Source organism: Lagenorhynchus albirostris, chromosome 3 (assembly GCF_949774975.1).
Source record: "Lagenorhynchus albirostris chromosome 3, mLagAlb1.1, whole genome shotgun sequence".
NCBI lineage: Eukaryota > Metazoa > Chordata > Mammalia > Artiodactyla > Delphinidae > Lagenorhynchus > Lagenorhynchus albirostris.
Genome location: NC_083097.1, coordinates 5,273,196 through 5,292,827, shown reverse-complemented (window position 1 = coordinate 5,292,827; position 19,632 = coordinate 5,273,196). Strand labels below are relative to the sequence as shown.

The following is a 19,632-nucleotide window of genomic DNA, read 5'->3' as shown; positions in this document are numbered from 1 at the left end:
TCCTCTGGTGTGGGTTACACTGAGTACCCCAAAGATATGGAGAAGTCCTAACCCCTCCCACCTGTGCAGGTGACCTTATTTGGAAATAGGGTCTTCACAGAGGTCCTCAGGTGAAGGTGTCACCCTGGATGACTAGGGTGGCCCTAATCCAATGACTGGTGTCTTTATCAGGAGAGAGCCATCTGGGCACAGATACCCGGGGGGGAAGCCACTGCTCTGAAGACAGAGCAGAGATGGGAGAGATGTAGCCACAAGCCAAGGACTGCCCACAACTGCCAGCAACACCAGAGGCTGGAAGAGGCGGGAAGGCCCCGCCTTCAGAGCCTTCACAGGGACTGCAGACACCTGATTTCAGTCTCCTGGCCTCCAGAACGCTGAGACAATAGATCTCGGTTGTTTCAAGCCACACAGTGGGTGTGAATTTGTTTCAACCTCCCCAGGAAAGGAGCACACACTCTGAGATGTCATTGCCGTTTTAATTACCATCTTCAATAATCTTCAGCAAGAGAACAAGTAACACAAGAGCTGGGAAAACCTTGGGGGACGTGGAGCCTTTGGTGCCCGCGGGGACGGTCACACCAGCCATAAGCGTCTGTGCGGGTCCCCGGCCAGCACAAGTCCTGTCTGACTGGCTCTCACGCCCGTACCCCGAGGCACCTGCTTCCCCGTTTCCGCTGGTGCCGGTCTGGGGTGTTCAGGGCACTGGGATGGATGTCCCTGCACTAGTGCCGGTCGGCTCTATACAGACAGGCATCCGAGTCCAGAGAGGCTGGTCACCTGCCCGAACGCTGCTGGCTCCTCATTCTCCTGGCTTTTCCAAGCCCCTCCCTGAGCCCAGGGCCTCACGGGCCACCAGCAAGACTTTCTGTCTCCCAGACCTGTGCTCTGAAGCTACCGCCCCGCTTCTTTCTCCACCTAAAACCCTGAGGGCATCGCCTCGCCTGGGCTCCTCTGCTCTCCCCGCTCCCAGTTGCACTGATGCAGGATGGCGGGGAGGGAGCACTGTGAGGACCCTGCAGACCCCTGTCCCCCTTCCCCTCTCCTCCCAATTCCGGGAAGCTCCTGTCCGCGCTGCTCACTGCACCCCCGCTGTAGCCCTCCACGCCCGCTGCTGAAGTGGGGTCCCTGCCCCAGCAGTGTCAGCCTCACCTGAGACCTGTTAGAACGCCTGCTGTCAGGAGGCCACCCAACACCTGCAGTCTGCAAGGTCCCGGGTGATCTGCACGCATCTCCCTGCAGACCCCAGGGCACACACCTTTTAATCCACAGCCTCACCTCCTGTCTTGCATCTTGCTTTTCTTTCTTTGCTCTCATCTATCCCATAGGAAATAGATGGGGAGCTGGCCTTCAGGCATGGCGTAGAGCAGACACTGTCTATGTGCCCCAGACTAGCGGGTCCCTCTTCCTAGACACGTGAGGAGAAAACAAGGTAGAAAAATGAAAGTGTCTGCTTTTCTGTTTCCTGCACTCTTTCTCTCCATAGCGGGGGTCATGAAGATATCGATTACTGCTGGGCCCTTCCCCTCCACCCCTGTCAAAATGGGGTATTACAGAAATAATAAGATAACGTCTAAAGACAGCCGTCTCTCCAGGAAGAAATGTTCTTCACTTGACTAACTAAGCTGTGTTCATAGCTCCAAAAGAAAAGGAAAAAATGTGCAATTTGGAAGATGCTGAGGAAAAATTGCCTACGTGTTCCAATTGTTCAGTTTTTTTGTTTTTGTTTTTTTTTTTTTTTTGCGGTACACAGGCCTCTCATTGTTGTGGCCTCTCCTTTTGCGGAGCACAGGCTCCGGACGCTCAGGCTCAGTGGCCATGGCTCACGGGCCTAGCCGTTCCGCGGCATGTGGGATCTTCCCGGACTGGGGCACGAACCCGCATCCCCTGCATCGGCAGGCTGACTCCCAACCACTGCGCCACCAGGGAAGCCCTGTCCAGTTTTTAATAAAAGTTTCCTCTCCTTTCCTCTTCTGCTGCTCTGAAAATTGGAGCGGGCCCAGTGGAACTTGGACACAGCCATTTTATTAACATTTTTCAAAGTCTTGACAGATACAAGTGGTTTACAATATCTTTTTTTATTGCATTCTTAGCGCAAACATGTTTCTGAAGATCTGGGTCTGTGACCTGTGATGCGCAGCTGAGGAGGCTGCGGTGGAGGAGGGGATGGCTTGTCCCACGTTGCAGAATGAGCGGTGACAGAGGCACTGGGGCTCTGTCCCTCTCGGGCTCTTAATCCACCTGCAGCTTTCAAAGTGGTTTCCTGCTGAATATGGAAAACACCTCAGATTAATGGGGAGGCCTTGAGATGCATGCTCTGAGCACTCCGAGGCCACGGGGAATTTCTTCTCCCTCTAGCTTTCAAGATGCTTGAATTCTGCTTTCAGAGCCTTAGTCTCCCTGTTACCGACAGCGGTGCATCGTTATGTGTGTGCACTGTGGACGCGCTAATGCTGCCTGGGCCCGGGCTGTTCCTTGCTCTCTCTCTTCTCCCCTCTTATTTACTGAGGAGCCCAGGGGGCCTACAGGACCCCCTGGGAACAGACGAGAGTTGAGACATGAACAGGGCAACTCCTGTGACCAGTGGGACTCCCCTTCCCTCTCTTTTATCTCCCATATCCGGTCTTTCACACGAGTCTGCCAATACTTCCATTGAAACGACTTTTTAAAACAGTTTTATTGAGATAGAATTCACATACTATACAATTCAGCACTGAAAGCGTAAAATTCAATAGTTTTCACGTATTCAGATGTATGCCACCACAATCACCGTTACCTCATTTCACAGCCTCAGAAAGGAGACCCTTCAGCTCTCAACTTCCTGCCCCTCCATCCCCCCTGCCCTGAGCAACCACTAATTGGATTTTGTCTCTATAGATGTCCCTATTCTGGACATTTCATATAAACAGAGTTATACAATATTTGTCCTCTAGTAAGAGCTTATTGCACTTAGCATCATGTTTTCAAGGTTCCTCCATGTTTTAGCATGTATCAGTACTCCCTTCCTTTTTATGGCCAGATAGTCTGCCATTGTATGGACAGAACACATTTTGTTTGTACATTCATCAGCTGATAGACATTTGGGCTGTTTCCCTGTCTTGGCTATTGTGAAGAGTGCTGCAGTGAATATTCATGTACATGTATTTGCATGGACTCATTTCTCTTGGGCATATACTTAGGAGCAGAATTGCTGGGTTGTAGGCTAACTCTATGTTTAATCATTTAAACCACTACCAGATGGTTTTCCAAAGTGGGTGTACCATTTTGCATTCTGACCTGCACTGTACGAGGGTTCCACTTTCTCCATGAAGTGACTCTTAATCACATCAAATACTCATTTCCTTTGCCAGTACCTGAGTCACAGTCCTCCAACCTCATGATCTGAGGATTGTTCTAGGGCTCTGCTGTCCTGGGCTCAGCGTCCCCCTGCGGTCCAGGCTCTGCAGTGGTCTTCTCCCAGCAGAGCTGCTCCTGCCTCTGCACGCTCCAGCATTTGACCTCATTGGGTAAAACGGTGACCAGCCAATCATGAGCCTCTAGAATCTAGGCCAAGTTCACCCCCAAAGCTTCCCTCCCCAACGTGCCTCTTCCCCAGCCCAAACCTTCACCTCTAGCCCATCCTCACACTCCCCACATTGTGCCTGTTGGCACTGAAATAGTTTTTGGTCTCCTGTTTCCCATAATAACCCTCTTGCAGTAAAGACTGTGTCTTGTGGAAACTGTCCTCCTGTCATGGTGATGCAAAGTGAATATGGTAAGTCTGCATAATTCATATTTATTGAGTTGGATTTCACCAAATTACACCCAAATGAACTAAATGTCATATGGAAGAGCCCCAGATAGCACACGTCAGAAGCTAGTAAAACAACCAGTAGCTGATTTGAAAGACCCTCCAATAGTGGGGTGGTGTGGCAGGGGCTCAGATCCAAGTTTAACCCTCTTGTATTTCCTGTAGGGCTGAGCCCCGGCTTGACCTCAGGCTTAGCTCAGGTCACACAGTGAGGAATCGCAGCTCACTGTCTATGCCCTGCAGGAGTTCAGGACATGCGCTAACCCTCCCCTGGGAGCCAGTCCGGTCCATCCATATGTCCTGCCCACCCTCGGACCCACAGCATCTCCTGCACTTGCACATGGCAGAGTCAAGTCCGTGCTCGTGAGACAATGAATGATTCTGTGAAGGACAGTCACCCCTCACGGCACCAACAGCTGCAGCGATTTGACTCCTTGAAGGAAGAGCAGGTGAAGCAGGTAAGGGCTGAGAAGGGCCAGGGCACTCACAGCCACAGCTCGTATCCGCCGGATACCAGGCACGTGGCACTGCTTTATGCCAGGGCTTACACGGATTAAATTATGTAACACACGTGGTGGCCCTAGGCAGTGGTCATCTCAGCTGGTTCTTACAAATAAGGGAACTGATGCACAGAGAGGCTCAGATGCTTGAGCAGGTCACACAGCAAGGAGGCAGTGGGTGCTCCTTGCCCTGCTCCCTCCTCCCCACTTCACTTCTGCCACCTGCTTCCTTGTTCATGAACTCCTTGATCAAAGCATAAAAAGTAGCAAAGACTCAGGAAGCCACCTGGTCCTCATGTTGGTCTCAGACAGCGTCAGGCAGCTGCGCATTAGGCGCTTGGGTCAGTTTCCAGCTCTGCATCTGCGATGCTTTTTCCTTTAGTCATTGGTTAGAAACAGACATTCTGCAGGTGAGGCTGGCAGACACCTCTACTGCCTGGCACTCTTGCCTTGCCCTCCTGCAAGAGTGATGCCCCTGTACCCGCTGGCCCCTGTCCCCAGGCTGCAGGTAAGATGGGAGACAGCAGCTCTGTAAATGCTCAGACCTGTCCTGTCCAGCACTGCCGAGGGCTGTGTCCACCGACGCTCTGATGCTGAGGTCCACGGGGTTTTACCTTTCATGGCTGTGTGGTGGCTCTTTGCAGAGGTGCTGTGCTTATGGGGACCAAGATTTCAGTGTGTTGGTACCTGCCTCCTGGGCACAGGTGCATCCTGAGTGCAGAAGCCATGGAGGTTGACTGGGAAGGCAGATTGTGGCTGCTGACCCCTGGGGTGGTGTCTATAAAGTCCCCTTGTCCCTGCAAGGGCAGGGTGTGCAAACCATGCTGGGGGAGCCATGAACCGGGAGTCAGGACCAGAGACCTGGTCCCAGCCGCCCATCAAGTTCTTACCCTGCCTGAGCCTTGCTTTCTCCATCTGTGCAAAGGCTGGTGTTTGCACCGCATGTTAGAGCGACCCAGGAGCCTTTAAAACATCCCCCCACCCCACCCAGAGGACCTGACTTCATGGCCTGACAAAGGCCTGGGCATCAGCATTTCAGCCAGGGTCTGGAACCACGGGCCAGATGAGCCCTAGGGCTCCTCCAATGCCGCAGTTGGACACTGTTCTAAATTTTCTCTTTTTTTTCTTTTCTAAAGATTTTTTGATGTGGACCATTTTTAAAGTCTTTATTAAATTTGTTACAATTTTGCTTCTATTTTATGTTTTTTGGTTTTTTGGCCCCGAGGCACGTGGGATCTTAGCTCCCTGACCAGGGATCGAACCCGCAACCCCTGTGCTGGAAGGCAAAGTCTTAACCACTGGACTGCCATAGAAGTCCCTATTCTAAATTTTCTATCTGGAAAAATAAACAGGTTCCCCGAACAGCTGATCTTGTTTGGCAAGGCAGAAACATCAATAAACTTGTTTATTCAACAAATATTGGTCAGCTGTCTCTTACGAGCAGAGCCCTGTGCTGGAGCCAGGGCTGGGAAGGTGAACGTGACACACGGGGCCTTCGAGGGCCCAGTAGGGTGTCAGTTCATCCCCTGCCACAGCCCTGAGCCCAGTTATCACCTCCCCGGGAAACTCATCCCTGCCAGAAAGGAGGAGACCCTGCAGAGTTACAGGGCCAGCCCTGAGGGGCCCACGGTTGTAACCTGTGCTAGCAGCCCAGAGACCCCAGCAGGTCTGCTCTGCCCCCACCAAGCGCTGACAGCTTAGGAGAAAGAAAACAGTTATTCCAGAAGACTTACCAGAAATCTGGCGGGAGAGAGACCGAACCCTCCAGTCCTTCTGGGCTCAGTGACTCATTCTGCAGGAGGGGCCATGGGAGGGAAGGAGGGAGGGATGGTAACTCGAGCAGGCCTGGCAGGGTCACTGTGGCGACAGCCAGCCCCTCTAACAGCAGAAACAGGAGCAGCGGGGAGTGGGTCTCACTCTGAACAGCTGCCCCCTTCAGGGGGCAGAGTGACATTCCCAGCTGGATCTGCAAAACTCCAGGCATCCCAGCAGGACTCCAGCCAAACCCCACCCTGGCCCCAGCACCCAGTCCCCCAGCCCCCTGCCCTCCTGCCCCAGCTTTGGAAGCTCAGGGCTGCGAATGAAGCAGAGACTCTCCAGCCACATGGCCTTCCCCGGGGCCCTCCTCCGCTCAGACCTTAGGAGTCCATAAGTTCTGCTTCACTTACTGATGCCCAAATGGTACAAGATGCTTTTCCCATCCAAATCCTGAGCCTCTCTCCTAGGACCAGGCCACGGCCCCTCCCTGGCTAACTCTGAGGCACCTGGGGAGAGCTCGGCACCGCTTCTGATCCAGGAGGCTGGGGGTGCCCAGGGGTCTGCCAGGGAAGATGGGCCACGCTGGTCCCCACAGAACACTGTCCTTAAACTACGCCCCTTTCCCCCAGCTCGGGGGCCAAGTGGTTCCCTCCCACAGCTGAGGGTTTGCTTTGTCGCTGGGCCCTGAATCAGCCCGTGCCTAGCAGGGGTGCTTCTGAGCATGTGCTCGGCGGGTATGGGCCTGGAGCCATGGGAAAAATGGTTTCGTGTTTCACTTTCTTCTAGAAAGCAACAAAGCAGCCGAAACAAGAAGCAATCCACCATGTTCGCAGCACCATTGTTCATAACGGCCTGAAAGTGGGAGCCACCCAAACGTCCACTGACCATCCGTGGGCAAACGGACGAATAAACCATGGTCTGTCCGCACAATGGAATATCACTCAGCTATAAAAAGGACAGAAATCCTGATACAACGTGGATGAACCTTGAAAGCACTGTGCCCCGTGAGGGAAGTCAGACACAAAGGGTTATGTATGGAATGATTCCTTCTGTGTGAAGCATCTAAACGGGCAGGTCTACGGCGGTGGAGAGTAGATTAGTGGGAGTCGGGGTGGGGTGCGAGGGGCTGGAGGCAAAGAGCATGAGGTGTTCTTCTGAGATGATGAAAATGCTCCAGGATGGACCGCAGTGATGATTGCATATAACCGTGAATACACCAGGGACCATCAAATTGTAGACCACAAGTGGGTGGATGGTGTGGTATGAGAAGTATATCTCAGTAAATGTTAAAAAACGAAAACAACGGCCCTCTCGGGTCCTGAGCTGTCTCTGCAGCTCGGTGGCATTCCTCAGGTTTCTGTCTACACCACCAGCACCACCAATCCTGCCAATCCTCCCAGGACACAAGAGGATGAGGAAACTGCCTGGAGGTAGGGGTGAGCCTGCCAGCTCCGTGGCCCACCTGCAAGGGCAGGGTTGAGACTCGCTGAGATCCTGGAGGCTTCTGCTCCATTAAAGAGCATCTTCTCACCTTCACCTGCTCAGTGAACCACCATCGATTCAGGGCCCACCTGGACCGGGCACCCACCCTGCGCCGGCATTTTGTGGCAAACCTTAGGGTCTGTAAGTTAGTTGTACAACTCATTTCCCCAGACGGCTGCCCAAGGCCTCGGGGGGACATGCAAGATTAGACACCAGTCACCCTCCCTGTCCCTAAAAGTAAATTGGAGAGCTTGGTCACGGGCACACTCTCTGAACAATTCGATTATAGCCACGAAAAGGAAATACAAATAAAACTGAGTCAATAATACGTGATAAACTACCTATAGTGAATAACAGCACCAGGTAACTCAGTAACTAACTTAACTTGACTGAATTAAACAATTCCTGGGAAAAGGGATATGGGTGAGGGAAAAGGCAAGACCCCTGGGAAAAGGGGTCATGTCAAGGCTGGCAGCTGCGATACGGCCACCCTAACCCTGCTCCCTGTCTCTGGAGAGAAGAGCTGAGTGAGGCGGGCCCCCAGCTGAACCCCTGTGTCTCCAGACCTGAGGCAGAGGCAGCACGTGGAGGCCGCAAAGAAAAACCTGCCAGCTTTACACAGTGGGAATCACCAGCTGGGAGGCCACAGGAGCAGCTAATTCCCAAGGTGGGAGGTACAGGCCAAGGTGGAGAATTGGGGTGAGTGAAGGCAAGGGGAGTGCAAGGCTTCTGGGAGAAGGTGGGCAGACCTGTACGGGTGAGGCGGGAAGCAGAGGAGCTTCAGGAAAAGAAAAGAGCAGAACAGACATGGCAGCAGGAATGTGCTAGGGATGAGACAGGCCTGGGGCAGGAAGGTCTCATGGCTCAGCAGGGGGGCCGGGCCTCAGAGGTGAGCAAACACGCCCAGGATCACAGGAAGACACACAAAACAACTCGTTCTGTTATAGGAAGAGTAATCTCTTTCCACTCTCCGATGCAGGTGGGCAGAGGCATGACCAGGGATGCCTGGCCCTGAGCTAGTTAAGAACACGTTGCTGCTGCTGTTGATAATGATGATGCTGCTGATATTATGTTGATGCTGATGCTCTCAGGCTGATGCTGCTGATGGTACTGATGTTGATGCTGCTGATGTCGATGTTGATGCTGATGCTGATATCAGTGTTGATGCTGATGCTGTCAGGCTGATGCTGCTGATGATACTGATGTTGATGCTGCTGATGTCGATGTTGATGCTGATGCTGATATTATGTTGATGCTGATGCTGTCAGGCTGATGCTGCTGATGATACTGATGTTGATGCTGCTGATGTCGATGTTGATGCTGATGCTGATGTCAAGGTTGATGCTGCTGTTGCTAGGTTGATCACGATGCTGATATTGATGATGATGGTGACACTGATCTTGTCGATGCTGCCGCTGTTAACAATGCTCACCTGCTGCTGCGCATTTACGCATATGTGTATTTTTAACGTGGAAGAGTCCACGCAGCTTTTACTCAGAGCCTGTTTGTGACTTTGACTTTTGGTAAATTTCCAATTAATGTCGCGAGCTGCTTTTCCAGGCTGCCACAGGCTGGATGCAGAAAATAAGAATGGGGCAGAGGAGGTAGATTCAAACCCAAAGCTGCAATATGACATGAGATCCCCAAATCATCCAAAGCAGACCAAGAGCTCAAAAAGTTGCGGCCACCTGTGTTCCCAGGGCAACTGCCCTGCACGCAGCCACATCACTGGAGGGTGGGATTTGGGTGGTGTCGGGGCAACCGGCCTTCCTAGAGCTCACACTCAATCACCACAATGTGTGACCAGGGTCAGAATTCTCCATTCAAGAGTATGGCTGTGAGTATCCATGTATTAGTGCTTACATCAAACACGTCTAAATCCCTTAGAGTTCTGTCTAAACATTATTTAAGATTTTTTTTTTTGGCCTGGGAAACCATTTCTGTGTCTCAGCTCAACCTGCAATGATGCTGGAAAATAAAGGGTCATGGAAGGTGAGCTCAAGGGCTGGTATAGCAGGATAAGTCTAAGGTTGGCCTGGCCGATGTTCCTGTTACCAGAGGAGCCCAAGACTGGATTCCCTCATGGCCCCCCGAGGGGCAGGTGGGCCAGCATTGTCCCAGGAAAACGCAGCTGCTGAGAATCTCTTTTCTCAGTCAGACTGACTCAGAAGATCTACACCCATGGGTCCTGCATTCGGTGTTTACTTGGTTAGGACTGCATCTACACCAGAACATAGCCCATGTCCAGTCTCCGTTCCCCTGTCTCCCCGTTCTCTACCTGTGTTAGAGAGCTGTACGCTTGCACAGGTGCACAGCAGCACACACACATGCCAGTCTCTGCTGTGCTTGGCAGGTCCCAGCAAGATCTACTGAAGATCCCAGCACTGACTTGAATGATCAGAGTATGAGTGTGGAGAAAAGAAAGGGTGCAGAGTAACTGGATTCATGAGCCACCCACACATCTATCCATCATCTATGTATCTATCTATGTATCTATCTACGTATCTATCTATCTGGGGAGAGGTTTATTATATGGTGTTGCTTAACACGATTATGGAGGTGGAGAAGTTTCGTGATCTGCCATCCGCAGGCTGGAGACCCAGGAAAGCCAGTGGTGTAGTTCAAAACCCTGAGAGCCAGAGAGCTGATAGTGTAGACTCCAGTCTGAGTCTGAGGGCCTGCGAACCAGAAGCACCAAGGGCAGGAGAAGGTTGATGTCGCAGCTCAGCCAGGCTGAGAGCCAGTGAATCCTACCTTGCGCCACTTTTTTTTGTTTTATTCAGGCCTTCAAAGGATTAGATGATGCACCTTAATATTGGGAAGGGCAATCTTCTATACCACAAACGCTCCAGATTCAAATGCTAATCTCTTCTGGAATCTCTCACAGACACACCAAGAAATATTCAACCAGATACCGGTAATGCGGTTAGGCTGACACATAAAATTAACTATCACACCATCTATCCACTCATCCTTCCACCCATCCAACCACCCTTCCATTCATTCCTGCATCCATACATCCCTTTATCCACCCATCCCTCCATCCCTCCATCACCCCTTTATTCATCCACCCCCCCCCACATGCATCCATCCAACAACTTCTCACTGAGCACCACCTATACGCCCCAGGTATTCTGTCAGACACTTGATAAAGAGCAGTGGACACACAGACCAGAGTCCAACCTTCATGACACTTAAAGAAAAAGTTAGAAATGAAGAGACAAAAGATTATTATTCTCACCTCTTCCTGTTAGTGATGTATGCCCTGAGGTCCAGAAAGGTGACCATCAAGAAGTAGGAGGTGGTAAAGCTGTCCTTCCCCCATTCCTGGTGCTCTCAGAGGTGGATGTGAACTCACCTGATCTTTTCTGAAGCCAGGAAACAAAGAAATTGTTAATGTTCTCTACTAGTCAGAGTTCTCCAGAGAAAGAGAACCAATAGGATATGGATAGAGAGATAGATTTATTACAGGGAATTGGCCTCATGATTATAAAGGCAGGCAAGCCCCATGATCTGCGGGGTAAGTCATCAAGCTGGAGACGGAGGAAGAGCCCATGTTTGGGGTTGAATCCTAAGGTAGGAATAAATTGATGTCCCAGCTCTATGGCCCTGAAGCTGGAAGAATTCTCTCTCACTCCGGGGATGGTCAGCACTTTTGTTCTCTTCAGGACTACAACTGATTGGATAAGGTCCACCCACATTAGGGAGGGCAATCTGCTTTATTTGCTCTAACAGTTTCAATGTAAATATCACCCATAACACCCTCACAGACACACACAGAATAATTTTTTTTTTTTTTTTTGTGGCACGCGGGCCTCTCACTGTTGTGGCCTCTCCCGTTGTGGAGCACAGGCTCCAGACGCTCAGGCTCAGCGGCCATGGTTCACGGGCCCAGCCACTCCGTGGCATGTGGGATCCTCCTGGACCGGGGCATGAACCTGCGTCCCCTGCATCGGCAGGTGGACTCTCAACCACTGCGCCACCAGGGAAGCCCACAGAATAATTTTTGACCAAATATCTGGGCACCCCATAGCCAAGTCAACTTGACACTTAAAATTAACCATCCTATACTCCAAAAAGCTACACACCTGTCCTGCAGGTGTCATGGAGTTTGAGAGGCACTCTTTAAGATGAAGAATGTTCAGGACCTGAGTCGTGGGGAAGAAGCTAAGTAGATGCCATGAACGCCGAACGCAGCCTCCTCTCCCTCTTGGGGGTGATGCTGGGTGTGTCTGCCACGGAAGGGAGGAACCCAGTTTCCTTTTCTGTGCGGAGGGAGAGTTTGGGGCTATTTTCTATTGTTTGTAAACAAAGTTCTGCAAAGACCAATGTATCCCTTTCCAGAAGAAGATAAATGATACACACTACATGGGGAAGAGAACAGCTCACATTTGCAAGTTTCTAATGAGAATCTGCTCTGCCTAGAAATTAGATCTGCTGGCATTTTCTCTTTTCTATTAAAGAACAGGGAAAATATTGCCCTCTGGTGCCCCCAGTGATCGTTGATCCCCGTTAAGCCAGTCCTAGATAAGAAGGTTGGAGAGCTGGGCTTGGGTCTTGCCTGTGGCCCACACGTTTTTCTTGGGGAGAGTGGTGAAGGGATGCAGAATGCTCGTGCTGTAGGATTGCCACCAGGTGATGGCAGAGGAGGCTCTGCCGTGGCTCGGGGGCCCATCTGTCATCTGACCCAAAGCCCAAGTGATGGAGCTTGTTCAGAGCCCCTGGACAACTTGAGGACTGAAGGTCCACACCTTCGGACAGAGGGCAGGAGTGGAGCCGGCCAGCCCAGGTGTCACTGGACACTGTTCTGTGGTCAAAGGTCCAGGATAAGGAAAACCACAGGGCTGGTCTTTGCCTCTGGATATTCTCCAAATGCCCACTCAGTGCAGTGGCAGCAACTCCAAGTGAAGGTCTCCGTGAAGGCTGTGATGCCAGCCGAAGCCCTGGGTTAGGAGACCCGTGGAGGGTGAGACCAAGTGCTCCAGCTTCTAGCCCCCAGGGTGTGGACAGGGATACACTTGCCCAGAGCCATACCAGGTGGCTCCAGGGTCTCAGGGGAGAAGCTGTTTCCTCCTGACCATCAGAGCCAAAAGCAGCGCCAGGAGGGAATCGAGCAACTGGCTGTTCTAGGCTTGTGACCCCAGGAGAAGACAGAGGTCCCAGTCCTACCCTGTCTTGGCCTGTTCCAGCCTCCATGATTGCCTCCTGCTTGATTTTCCACGTCCCACCTGGCAAAGACCTGCCGCCAGTGCCCCAAACGGACCAAGTGTCCCAGGTCACCCACAACCAGAGGTGGGCTGGACACGGTGGGAGCTCAGGGAGTGTGTGGGTGGAGGAGAGATTAGTGAGAAAGCCAAGCAGATGGGTGGGAGAAGCACGAGGACCGGAAGTGCCTGGTCAGAGCTGGGGCGGGAGGAGGGGACGCACAGGATGGAAACCACAGCAGCGGCCAGGACAGGTTCCTGAAAGGGAGGTAGCCGGCGGGGCTGGAGGGACCAGGCGCCGCTGGCTGCACCGCCGGGACCCAGCAGTTCTGTGTGGAGCTGACCTGCAACATCGTGTTGATTTATCTTTTGTTCTTTATTCACTTGTCCATACTGTCTGTATGTCTGCTGATCTTTGACAATAAGTCCCCAGAGCATGGGCCCTGGGTTAGTCTCAATCACATACCCATCCAATTCAAGTAAACATGTATGTTTTTTACTCAACCCAGTTTTGAAACCCAACTTGATAGGATTTTTCACTTCCTAATGGCCCCAGTATGTTTACCGCATTCTTTTGACTCATCATTCGTCTATGCACTCGGTAGATAGTCAGTAAATACTAATTGAACAACTTTGTACTGTGCTTGATGCCAGCGTGAAAAAAGGCGAGTCAAGCACGGATTCTGTCCTTTCCAAGGAGTCGAGTACATGAGTAACTTTAACACAAGACCAGTAACTACAAATTACATGATCATCTTATAAGTAACTACAAATTACATGATCATCTTATAAGAAAAAACAGGAGAATCAGCAAACAATTATAATGAGAAGAAAGTTTAGCAGTGTAGATGGGTATCTAATTAAGTTTTAAAAATCAACAATGTTTCTTGACATCAGAAATAATCAACATAGAAATATAATTAAAAAGCAAGACATTACTCACAATAACAAAAACTATAAAGTGTGTAGGAATCTTCTAACCCTGGAAGGAACTTCTATGGTTAACATTTAAAACTCTAGAAATGGGGCTTCCCTGGTGGTGCAGTGGTTGAGAGTCCGCCTGCCGATGCAGGGGACGCGGGTTCGTGCCCCGGTCCGGGAAGATCCCACGTGCCGCGGAGAGGCTGGGCCCGTGAGCCATGGCCGCTGAGCCTGCGCGTCTGGAGCCTGCGCTCCGCAACGGGAGAGGCCACAGCAGTGAGAGGCCCGTGTACCACAAAAGAAAAAAACAAAAACACAAATAAACTGTCTGTAGATGTGCACTTTGGTGGAAAAAAAAATCCTTTCAATCCCGTGAAACAAAGGTAAACGGGACTGGAGCCAGCTAGGCTCACACATGCCCCATCAGCTCTTCTCCGCTAAGCTGTGTTGAGGTAGAACTTACAACCGAACGTGAGTGACTACACCCCATCAGAGACAAGTGAGGGTGCTGTGGGGGCAGGAGGAAGCCTCTAACTGGGGCGCCGACGCCAGGAGCCCATGGGGTCCCGAGCTTCATTACCCTCTGTGGTCCTTGAAGGATCTGCTCAGGTTTATAGAGTGCTCTGGGGAGCCTCCCATGCCCCCCACTTAGAGATGGGTATATGAGCAGGGTTCTCCAGAGAAAGAGACAGGACTCAAACTCAGGGGAGGGTGGATGCTGCAGTCCTGAGTCTGAATTCCGCAGGGCAGCAGGCTGGACATTCAGGGTTTCTATGTTACAGCGCTTTTTTTCTTTTTTTTTTTTTCTGCTCCACGTGGCTTATGGGATCTTAGTTCCCCAACCAGGGGTCGAATCCCGGCCCTCGGCAGTGAACACGCAGAGTCCTAACCACTGGACTGCCAGGGAATTCCCTCTGTGTTGTAGTCTTGAGGCCAAATGCCTTCTTCTCAAGGAGGAAAAATTCCAGTCTTTGCTTTGGAGGCCTTGCATTGACTGGGTGAGGCCCACCCACACCATGGAGCTGGATCTGCTTTACTCAGAGTCCACTGCTGTAAGCATTAGTCACACCTAAAATACCAGCAATGTCGCGTCTAGTGTTTGACAGAACAACTGGGAACCAGGGCCCAGGCAAGTTGAGTCAAGCACAGGCCGTTTCTAAAGTCTCAGGGTTTCCATCCATCGCCTCCTGTTTTCTGCTCTGTCTCTGGCCCTGCAGGCTGCTGGGACCACGCAGGTCTAACTGCTACCTGGACCTGGGCCCCAGCATCCCCTCTGTCACTCACCATCGCCTCCTGCATCAGCCTTGCCAGTGAGGCTCGGCTCCCACTTGGAAATACCCTCTACGGTCTGCTGATCAGTCCTCTTTCTAATAATCCAGTCCTCTGTGAGACCCACCCCGAGCCCCATGTTCTCTGTGAAGGAGACTGTAAATGGACTCGTCTGTGAGACCTCCCTAAGCCTGGACATCACCCCTCTTGTCTCCCATCCCCAGGCCTGCGACCCCTCCCCCCACAGCGGCTCGTGATCCTGTCCTTTGGTGGTGGCTGAGATGTCAGGCCTACAGTGGAAATCCACCCGACCTGGCACTCATCGCTTGGGTGCCCCCGCCATGATGCCCAGCCGTCCCCCTCCAGTGACCTGGGTGACCACCGAGCATCTGCTGGCTGGCTCTGCTCCCCAGGGACCCTGGTCTCTCTCCTCTCGCCACCAGGCATGTGTCTCTATGTCGATCAGTCAGCTTTTCCTCCTTCACCTGTAACAGGAGTTGAGTCCTTCGGGTGTCCTGTAAAAAAGTATGGGAGGTGTCTCACTGAAAGCTTGTGTCCTATCCCCACACACCCAGACTAACAGACACCTCTGGGGACAGGAATCACAAGTGTCGTGGATCAGCCTCTGGCCTCAGGGAGCCCTAACTTCTTGGGATTTGGGGTCCAGCCTTATTTGTTTCTTCTCAGAACTTTCCTTACTTTCTCATCTGTTCACTATGAATTTAAACATGAACAAACTTTTAAATATATATATAAAACCCAGGCTTTATAGGTCCATTGGAATGGCAGGATTTTCAGCTTTTTCACTTCTCCCAGATTTTGTCAAGCAGAGAAGTGTGGAGTCTGGAATTAAAATCATTTCGCTTCTTGTCGTCCCAGCAATGCCCACATGGCAGCTGTCCCCGGACGGCCACGGATCTAAAGGAGGCCGCCTGCACTGGCGTTGGTGGCAGCAAGCGTGTCACTGCGTCGAATCCTGGATCCTCTTCTTCCATGAATTACAGAGAAAAATCCTCTCAGCCTCTACCTGTGTAGCCCGGATCCAGGATTTCGCAGTCTTATTTGTCGAAATTCACCTGGCTTGTTTGGGCGAGCACTTCCGCCTGCTGACTTTGCCTGTGGGCCTTCAGTCCATGATGTGTGGAATCACTTTCCCTCCAGACTCCGGCCTTCTGCGAATCTCATAAGCATTCCAGCCATAGCTCACCCCGGCCACAGGCCAAGATGTTGGCCGGGGGAGATATTTGCAGAGGTGATTCTCAGGGCATGGTTCCGTCCACCCTTCTAGGTGTCCAGGTCTCATCCTGGCGTTGGGATGGAGAAAGATTCAGGGACACGGACATCTCAGCAGTGGACATCTCACATCGGGTGGACATCTCACCAGTGATCAACACTCTAGGGGGACAGTTGTCCAGTGGTTTGAATCTACTGGGCGATGCTACTGCCCACTCTGGATTCTGTAATTGTGCCCACGGGACACAGTGAGAGGCTTGGGAACGCTGCCCCAGAACCAGATGTGCCACATTCGCCTCTGCTCTGCCCCGGACACATGTCTCCTCGAGGAGAGGAGGCCGTGTTGCCCTGACACGTTGCTGGTCGATCACACTGACCTTTGGGAGATCAGGCTCGACGGTGGCAGGGCTGGTTTCAGAACTGTGCTCTGGACCTGCAGGCGGCCATTTCCAGAACATAAGTGGGGAACCTGAGGCAGGATGCCCTCCCTTCTCACTTTCCAGGGCGGCCTCTCCCACTGCTCCCGATTCTGGGAAGTTCCCTGAGCAGCACGGAGGCTCTTTGGAGACCCTCAATCCCAGGGTGCTCCGGTAGTGTGAGGGTCCTGCTGGGAGGCCTAGGGTGGCGGGAGACCACGCTGGGCTCGTGGGCCATGGGGGGAATCGCGTCCCCCCTGGGCAAGAAGGAACCCAGCCTCTCCGCTGCTCTGCTCCCCAGACACTGCCGAGGGCTCGCTCTCCTGTCTCCTGCCGACTTCCAGGGCTGGGGGTCTCCGGCGCTCCACCAAGGGCAGGCACCGAGCTGAGCGAAAGCAGGGCTGGGGCTAGCTTCTGCTCCCCCGCCAGCACGCTGCTCCAAGCGTGATGAGTCAGACTCTCCCCTGAGTCATCCACAAGCTCGTCTGAGAAGCACTTTCATCAGCCGCATTTGTTGGAAACAGAGGCTGGAGACTTGTCACGAGTCCATTTTCTAGCGGCGCCTGCCTCCCTCTCCTGTGACTGCTTCCAGAGCGACTCGGCTTCTGCTGGCTTTCCTCACATCTCCTTCTCTGACTCTGACCCTCCTGCCACCCTTTATAGGGACCTGTGATGACGCTGAACCCACCCAGATAGTCCAGGATCATGTCCCACCTCCAGGTGCTTCACTGGATCACATCGGCAAAGTTGTTTTTGCCGCGGAAGGGAGGTCACACGGTCACAGGTCGAGGGGGTTAGGATGCCCATTCTATGTCTTCAGGGGCCATAGGTCTGCCAGCCACACTAGTTCAGGCCTAGGTTTTCACCACCTGGTGCTAGCTCTCCATCTATGGGCAGGTCACGCCTGACACGTGGTACAGGCGTGTCCTCTACCAAGCCCCACCCCCTCCTGAGTGAGCCCAGCCCCCGTTCGTAAGCCATCTTGTCTGATTTGTCCTCATCGCCAACTTCTGCTCCTGGGTCACCTGAAGGTGGTGCCCCTGGGTCAACGGGGCACTGAGACCTGTGGGCCCTAGGCCGGCCTGAGCCTTCAGTGTGGGATCTGAGAAGACAGCCCCCAGGTTGACCCACACCCTGAGAAGGGCACACAGAGAGGCAGGTGTGGGCACCCTGGCTGGAGCCTTCCTGTCCGTATGACCTGGTCCCACCCCCTTCCCAGCCTCCAGGTAAACCCGGCGTCTGCCCCCTAGATTGTCCTGATGTAGCCATAGCCCCTTAAATATTTTCATTTCTGCCCCCCCCCCCGCTTCTTGCTCACAGCGACTCTCTCTGACCACGCATTTCCCTTTTCATTCCTGTTTTCTCATCTTTTTTTAACGTAAAGATTATAGGAAATATATGGCTTTCCCTCCCTACCAAGATGGAAAAAAAAAAGATAAAAAAAGAAGCCACGCAAATAGAAGGAAGCTTAGGAAGCTCAATCTGTGCGAATTCTGTACCTTCTGAGCCCAAGCAGGCCACCCTCCACCCCCCAGCCCGCCGAGGCCTCTTTGTTCTGACGGCCCCGTGGGGCCCGCTGAAACGTGGATCCTGGCCAGGCACTGGGGCAGGACAGGAATCTTTGATTGGTGCATCTCCTAGTTCCGTCCAACATTCAGAATTATGGGGAAGGGAAGGAAGTTCTCGCAAGAAAAAAGTATAGTTCTCCCTATGACAGAGAAAGTAAATTATAGGGTGAACTCCAGATGGATATTTCTGTACAGGTCCTGCCTGTGTTGCTGGTTGGTGTCCTGTTTGTGGTTGAGAAATGCCAGTCTTCTGTTTTAGGCTTGGAATCGGAAGGGACAAGTCCTCCTGCAGGCTCATCTCACCAGCCAACCCCCGAATCCTTTGCAGCAAACTCACCCCTACCCCAGGGCTCTGAGGGGGCCTGGTCTCCAGGACCATCGGTTCCAGCGGAAACCGTCAGAATCAGGTCCAACTAATCCCCGTAGAGAATCTCATCTGAGTGCAGATTGATTATTTCGAACACCACTTGGTGTCTCACTGAGTCCCAGCCTGGATGAGCTCTGGAAAGGAAAGTAATTACATCGCCCGGAACACCCCACCCGTTCGAACATGCCGTTCAGAAGCTGCCAGCCCGGAAAAGGCGATGAAGCTGAGCATGTAGTCCCTATTCCCCATCTTCCTCTACTTCTCTCTTTCTAGTTAACCCGCCAGCAGACCTTACAGCATCTGCTCTGCCCCCGTCAGACATAGCAGAATTGGGGCTGAATCGTTGCGGCTCAGGCTACAGGAACAACCAACACGGGGAAATGTAGTGCTGGGGGCAAATCCCATACAGACTCGTCCGGGAGAAGTTTGAACCTTCAGCCAATGAAGAGAGCGGAAGGGGTACCCAAGGTGACCAGGAGAAGCTGAGGGAAGGGCGGGGCCTTCCTCTGTCAGCTCCAGGCAGCGCTGCTTCCCAGAAGGTGGTGGCGTTTCTTCACAGTTGTTGGTGACGGATTTACAGGGCTGGGGGTTTCCCTTCCTGGAGAAGATTTGCCTTCTTCTACCGAGATCAATCTTCCCTTTCTCTTTCTCATGCTCTGTGGTCCCGGAAGACGTCTGTCTGTTCTCAGCCAGGAGGGCGGAGGGTGATGAGTCAAGACTGTGGGGCGTCTGCAGGACCAAATGGCAGGATGGGTGTGTCAGCTGGTGACTCAGTACACAGCTCCCCGCAGGTGTTCGTTATTCAGCGCTGGTTCGAGAGAGGAAAATCCAGTTCAAGGGGAAAGGTGCAGTTTGGTGCCTCTCCCAGAGAAGTCAGCACGGGGTTTCCTAATGAGATGCGCTGACCTGGAGCTGTCCTCTGTGGACCCGCAGACCAAGTGGGACCATGGCGGCCTTCCTCTTGCTTTCTCCCCAAGGTCTCATTTGGAGAAGCAGTGGACCCCCTGTCCCTCCCGCTGCAGGGCCTTGGGTGACCTGGCCTGCCAGCTCTGCCCCCGTCCCCTCCCCCTCCCCAGGGCCAGGATGCTGAGAAGGGGGACCCTCGAGCTCAGGCTTCCAGTGCCGAG

The 19,632-nt window shown here is 52.6% G+C and overlaps 2 long non-coding RNA genes across 2 annotated transcripts; both read right to left on the bottom strand.

Moving 5' to 3' along the window:
* Positions 1-2,000: 2,000 nt before the first annotated feature.
* On the bottom strand, positions 2,001-6,083 carry LOC132518797 (uncharacterized). Its single transcript, XR_009539962.1, has 2 exons — positions 6,021-6,083; positions 2,001-3,495 (listed from the first exon to the last, which is right to left on the bottom strand). It is a non-coding gene; the product is annotated as an uncharacterized LOC132518797 (long non-coding RNA).
* Positions 6,084-7,853: 1,770 nt separating this feature from the next.
* Positions 7,854-19,218, bottom strand: LOC132518798 (uncharacterized). The gene is made up of 4 exons (XR_009539963.1): positions 18,917-19,218; positions 15,292-15,436; positions 10,769-10,895; positions 7,854-9,098 (listed from the first exon to the last, which is right to left on the bottom strand). It is a non-coding gene; the product is annotated as an uncharacterized LOC132518798 (long non-coding RNA).
* Positions 19,219-19,632: the final 414 nt, after the last annotated feature.